Source organism: Seriola lalandi, unplaced genomic scaffold (genome assembly GCF_002814215.2).
Source record: "Seriola lalandi dorsalis isolate HSWRI2012SDOR001 ecotype SW California unplaced genomic scaffold, Sedor1 jcf7180002049913, whole genome shotgun sequence".
Taxonomy (NCBI): Eukaryota; Metazoa; Chordata; class Actinopteri; order Carangiformes; family Carangidae; genus Seriola; species Seriola lalandi.
Genome location: NW_019520466.1, coordinates 21,176 through 28,079, shown reverse-complemented (window position 1 = coordinate 28,079; position 6,904 = coordinate 21,176).

Sequence of the window (6,904 nt, the reverse complement as noted above, 5' to 3'; positions counted from 1 at the left end):
TGGCTTATTTTCCAGCTTCACACAGTAAAGTTAGTGCTGCAGGGTTGGGCAAGCTCATTAAAAATCTGGTTTTGATTACATACAATATCTATTTCTCAATTTATAAATTTTCTCTTTAATGTCTTTTATTGGAAGTTATTTTTCTAATCAGGACAATAATGTAGACCAGAGTGAGAAGTTTATTTACCGCGGCACAACTGCGCACCAGATCTCCAGAGGTTATCCTTTCTTTCCGCATGTGATAAGAGTGTTTTGGAATGAACAACACATTTTGCATCCAACTTTCTGAACGTGGAATGTGCTGTTTACACCAAAGAAACTCTCTTTATCTCAATCTTAAAATAACTTCCTGAGGACACATGCAGCGAGATTAGAAGTACTAAAGTAATCATTTAGACTATAATCAATCTTAGATAAATACTGTTAGATATGCACAAGCTATTGTTCAGGTAGCATCTGGCAAGTCTGTTAACTGTTATACATGATCAGTTTTGGTGGGCTGTTAATACTCAGGCTTTTGTGCACTCGGCTGTAAAGTATTGGCAGGTTAAAATTTAAGGCACAAGTCCTACACAAGCATCCCCATCTGAGTGGTGCTTATGACCCTGAGCCACATGTGCAGGATGACCATATCGAGTCAGAAAGCCTGTTTCCCGATTGAGTGGGTGGATTCCCAGACAGCCACAAGATGGTCATGAGATGGTTCAGTGTGTTTGAAGTGACCCAACACACTCAGACACTAAACACCGATCCTTTCATACCTGACAACACTAGAGAGACACACAGGAGGGATGGTATCATCGAGCAGGTGCACCGTTACATTCCTGGACAGCTGGACATCATTAAAAAGAAAAAAAACAAAAAAACATCAGTGCTCTCCCTGTCTCTGTCTTTACGTGTCTGGTGGTCGGAGCGTGTTCACTTCCATATTCGCCTTTGGATCCCCTGCTGTCACTGCGTGGGGAGGCAGCAGCACCAAAGCTGCAGGTTGTAAAACATGTGACCCCCTCAGAACACATGACCCTGATGTACCCGGAAGCTGAAAGACAGGTAGAATTTACGCAGGTGATGCTCAGGAAAGTGTATACAAGTCGTTTTACTGACACACTCACTGCAAAAAATTTCCATTTTAACCAATCATTTAATTTTATTGTTTAGTTTTGAAATCATTTTTCTTGGCACAAGGGGGAAAGGTGACATAGTTCAGATGTTTCCACTGCAGCTTTAGAAACAAGTCAGAAGTTAGAAATAAACAGATCATTCAATCAATGTCAGAAAAATTACATTTGATCCAGGTCAATAATTGACACATATTGTTTTTCAATGGGGAAAAAGTGAAATTATTTCAGCTCATTGGCAGGAAATAAACTTAAAGGTCTGGTCTTCATCATTCATTCATTCATTCTTTTTTTTATCAAATTATATTGGGGTGAGTAGCTAGCTAGATATACCAAAACCTGAGTAGATAAAACAGAAATTACATCCACCACTACACCACTAGAGATACATGGATAAATTTGTCTTTTGTGACGTGTGAACTGACCATTTATCACTCAATAGTTTAATAATTCCTTGTCGTGTACTGTCAAGTCCAACTGGATGTCACTGCAATACAGTTGTTCCCGGTAAAGAACAGGTTTGCATTTTTCCAAGTCTAACTTCAAACAATATTAATAGAGTCAAAGGTCAATGTAATCACTGCTCGTGTTCATGCTGGCCATAAAAATATCTCAAAATTCAATAAAGTGATTCTAATGTAAGAGATGGCGGAAACACTTTGTTCTGTACAAAAACTGATCCAAAGTTGAGCAAAAGCCAAATCAAGTGGATCCTCAGTATGTCTCTGTGAACTCGATGAAAGCAATGAAACACAGTCTGGAGAAACAAAAGAGGTCATTTTGAACCAAACACACTTTAACTTTACGTGATGCCCACTTGATTCGACCGGCTCAAACAGATGAAGCCTCATAATAGTTTCAGCACACCTCCACCAACCCAACCACCTCCTACTACTCCCACTGAATGATGCTTTAATAGGGAAATATGACCTCTTGATTCTACTCTCTTTATGTTCTCACCTTTTATTTATCCATAAGGAGTAATTCAAATGTAACAGTCAAGTTTTATTGTATAATTGTCCAATTTGTTATCGTCTATCATAATATAATCATTTTGTTGCTCTAGAAAATGACAATAAAGTCACATTTATAAGATTGTTTGGAGAGCATCCTTTATAAAATAAGACAGACTCTCCCTCCCTGGAGTGAAGTGTAGCACTGCCTCCGATAAAACCATTTATGAGCCACTGTAATCAAGAGAAGTAGCTCTTATCTGCTTTCTTACCTGCTTTTCTCCGTCCTCTTCATGGTGACGCTTCAGCTAACCACTATAATCAGCCAAATGGATGAGCTGCTTCACTTAAGGTGATGGTGATGGAATATTGATGGCGTGATTTTAAATCTTGTCTATCGAGGCACTGTTCCCTGCTCTTCGAGAGTGCATCAAGCACCTCAGTGGATAAATAGGGTTACTGTTGTGATGCACAAATAATGATTCAAATATATTCAAATGTGAGAACTGCAATTATATCCTGGTTGTTTGCACAAATAGAAGCAAAAAAACATCTGAAAAATACCCCTGCAGGCGAAGACACTGGCATTTCTCTTGCCTTGCACACATTTTGTGTCATGCAGGCATAACGTCATTAACGTCTTAATGTTTGTCTTCCTTTGGTCTACTTGAGCATCCTGGGATCATCAAGGCCACAGATGCTTGACTTCTTGAGCACCTGGAAGGAGAGAAAAAACCATGTGGACAAAAGAAGGATGCAGGAGAGGCCAGGAGATAAATCGAAACAAATGAAAAGAGGTGTTAAGAGCAAAGAACAGGAGAAAGGGGATGGTAGTAAAAGGTGAGCTGTTGACTGAGTGCAACCCGAGGATGAGTATTGACAGCCGGGCATAGAGAGAGGAGTAATACAATTAGCTGGTTGGATTGTATTGAATAGCAATCTTAGATAACCTGATCCTCTTCCTCTACCTTCCTCCAAGCATCCATTACTTCCAGAATGTGATCTTCCTGAGCTCTGGACTTCCACAACCAGCTCAATACTGTTAAATAATATTGAGTGATAAAAGCTTTTATACAGGTGCTTAATCACTTTTTTTGTGCATGTGAATCTACACGATGTGTGCATTTGATGTTATTGCTGCATGGCATTGAGAGATGTTTGTGTGCATCTGTGTATGTGTTTGTTTGGTGTGCAGTCGTGTTGATTTTACATACCATCGTGCTTTTCGTCTCATTGGTGGTGATCAAAGGCCGTAACCTTGTGGGGGCCGGTCATGTTCACTCAACCGGCGTGCATGGCCTGCTGCTAATGTCCTGGAAATCCTCTACACAGAGACAAAATAAACCATCACAGTGTTTGTGTGTGTGTGTGTGTGTGTGCGTGCATGCGTGCGTGTGTTTGTATATGCATGCATGTGTTTGTGTGCGCATATATATGAATCTATGCATTTTATGAATACATTTACTATCATTCTAACATGAAATCTGTATTCATTCGACTGCTTTTCTTTCCTGTTCTTGTTTATTCCATTATCTTGTTTTGCAGCAAGTGCCACCATAGATCTCCCGTTACACACCTGGCATCCCAATAACCTCTTTACATCCCTTTTAATGTTGTTGTCATTCGAGCCACAGAGCTCAGGCTCCTCCATTCAACCATACATTCTCTACCTCGGGAAGAAGACCGTTGCCTGCAGTATCATATAGCTACAGACAATTGAAGTCAGTCATCCAAATATAATGTTAAAGATTGTATCAACGCCAAAATTCATGGCTCTTGCCATGTATAAAATAACTATTAGTATGTTAATGTGATACAGCAAATAATCAAATGTGCACTAAACCTATAACTTCTAAACCAGTGGTTCCCAACCTTTTTGCTTTGTAACACCTTGAAATGAAGCAATGAAACTCCTTACGATTTCTCAGTTTGTAGTTACGATCTAATGTACTTCAACCATAAAGCGACTGTCACTCATGAGATTCGTTCATTTAGGTACTTGAAGAGATAAAACAGTGTATTATATAGGTTAGAGAAAAATTCAACCTGAATTAATTTATCAACTCTTTGAACTGGGCCTCCAGGCTGGGAAACGCTCCTTAAAACACACTGAAAGTTGAAACAAGACAGAGTCTACAGCCATGCTACCAGCTCTGTGAGGCTGTACTTACTGTGTGTTCAGATTAAGCTGGGGAGCTGGAATTTCCAATTTTCATGTTGGAAAATTTCTACTGGAACGCCCTGTGAAGTTGGATTTCTGACTGATATTCAGAAAACCCCACCAACACCTTACTTTAGCTTGTTAGCATGCCAACATTTGCTAATTAGCTCTACACATAAGGTATAGCTGAGGTTGACAGGAATGTCATTAGTTTTGCTCTGTTTTGTCAAAGTCTGATATTCTGCTCGATGTAAAGTCAGAAGATCATCAAAGTTATTACACTTTATCCACAGGGAATCATGAGTGCAAAATATCATGGTAATGCATCCCATCGTCAACCTCATGGTGGTGCTTACAGGAAAAGTTCAATGACCAAAGTCATTAAGCTTTATCCTCCGGGGACCATGAATGTCTGTACAAAAATTCACAGCAATCCATCCAGTAGTTGTTGAGATATTTCGGTCATTGCCATCATTGGAGCCACACTGCTAGCTTGGCTAAAGATCTGATCTCAGTTCATCTTTTCACCTCTTGACTAAGGTTTCCTGGTTGGGAAAACACACTGAGAGTTAAAAGAAAACCATTCAATTAAATGTTCTCATATGTGTTTAAGTTGAAACCACATTTCCACAGCAATTCATGCTGAGCTGTTGTGGTGCAATCCTGAGTGGTTATGCTGGAAGAGTGTAGATGTTTAGATTCTCTATGATATATATCTTATTTAAGTGCTACTGACATATTGCAGTGATAAAACGCTGTGAAAGCATTCTGCCTCGTTGGCTGTCGTTGGGAGCGAAATGTCTGAAGGTGAAATGGACTTCAGGGTCAAACCACAAACCCAGTAAGCCTCCATTGATTTACAGGGGACTCTCCTCTCATCCCTCTCTGTAATAGTTCTTGTAATAGCCACTTGTGAAGCAGATGCTGTCTAAATTTTTCACATACAACTGTGTTGCTTTTCCTCTTTTGTGGTCTCCAGTCGTGGGGTTAATGATTTAACGAGTGGGACCTTCTGAGAAACAGACACATATTCAAAATAGAGCTGTAATTCGGGCCACTAGTGTGCAGTTATTTCCCTTAATTGTTTCCTGAACTTTGCCCTTGAGGTTTTCCCTGACCCGGCATATCCTGATGGGGCGCAATGACAGACATGAATTTGAGAAGATGGAAGAGGGGAGTCCTGAGAGTGTGTGTTTGTGTGTGTGGAGTTGTTCTGGTCCAGGCCAGGTGGCAGTAAAGCCAAATGTACCTCATTTACTTCTGACATGCAATCCTCCATCACCTCCACACTCGAAGTCTGGACTTATTCAGACTATTCTTGAACCATTCAAGTGAAATTGTTCCCACAGCTTAAACATGACGTTGTAATGCTGTCTCAATGAGGTCAGAAGCTCTTGCATTAATACCCTGTGCTTCCTTGATGGATAATGGTTTGGAATCAAGGCTGAAACTTGAACTTCAGTCGGACATAAATAAGCACTTGATTTGGACTTGGCTGCATTGGGACTGGACCTACTTGAGACCTCAATAATAAAGACTTGACTTGATTTCCATCCATCAATCTGTTCGTTCATTCTCCATCACAAGTGAGCCCAGACATCTTTCTGCCTAGCTCCATTCTCCAGCTCCTCCAAAACCTTTATCAATCCCAAGGCACCTGACTTGAAATTTAAAAGCAAAAACATTTAAGTCACAAGGTCTGACCTGATGAAATCCTGAGACAGTAAAAATGAATAAGACAGCAATAGGTAGGCTTCGTGTAGCTACATCTTTCAACCGAATGTTTGGCTTGGTTTGGTTTTGAGTTAAATGAACTGAATAAAATAAAGAGCTTAACAGTTATTGTCCTTAAATGACACCACTTATTGTAGCACTCACATTAATACCTAGATATTGGAAAATGAGGACCAGAGCTGTATAGCTGAGATTTAAGTATACAGTCACATTTAAATCACAAAAAAGAGGTCATACAAAATGTTGTCTGAACATATCTAGAGTTAAAAGTGTGTGTAGTCCATGGTGTCGACCATAGTCGAAGACAGGGTGAAAGAAGGAGAGATGCCATGATGCAATGAATCATACAAACAGGGATAACACACACTTTTGGAAAGTCTCTTTTACAGGCATTCATGGTGTTGCACACTACACATGAAAAGTGTGAGAAATAGCCTATGTGTGTAAAGATTGAAAAAAAAAGGGACCTTGGGAGAGAAATTCAAATTCTGCACTCTATACACCAAGCCAATTGCTGCATAAAGTCACAGAGTGATGCTTTAAGACTTAGAGTTCACTCTATGACTTGACTTCAGATTTAATAGCCAAATCATTCAAGGATTATGTGTTGACCTGGTAAAATACTGCAACATTATTAGTCCTGTGCACTGCTAGGACTTGGTCTCAGCTGTGTAGAAAAAACAGTTGTTGGATGAAGGTCCTTGCCCTCACACTTCACACTTGACTTTAGACTTGGCTCCGACTTGGCCCAAAAGGTTAACAGGAAACTCCAATGATACACATCAAAGTCTGTTTACAGGTATAGAGTACTGCTGCATATGTGAAACACATCTGTAAAAAGCCGTTAGAGGTTCCAGAGGGAGCTGTGTGAAGATCTGAACATACAAGGGCGAGGAGTTAGAAAGCAGTGAGGCTAACAGCTCGAGGCAACATCAGCC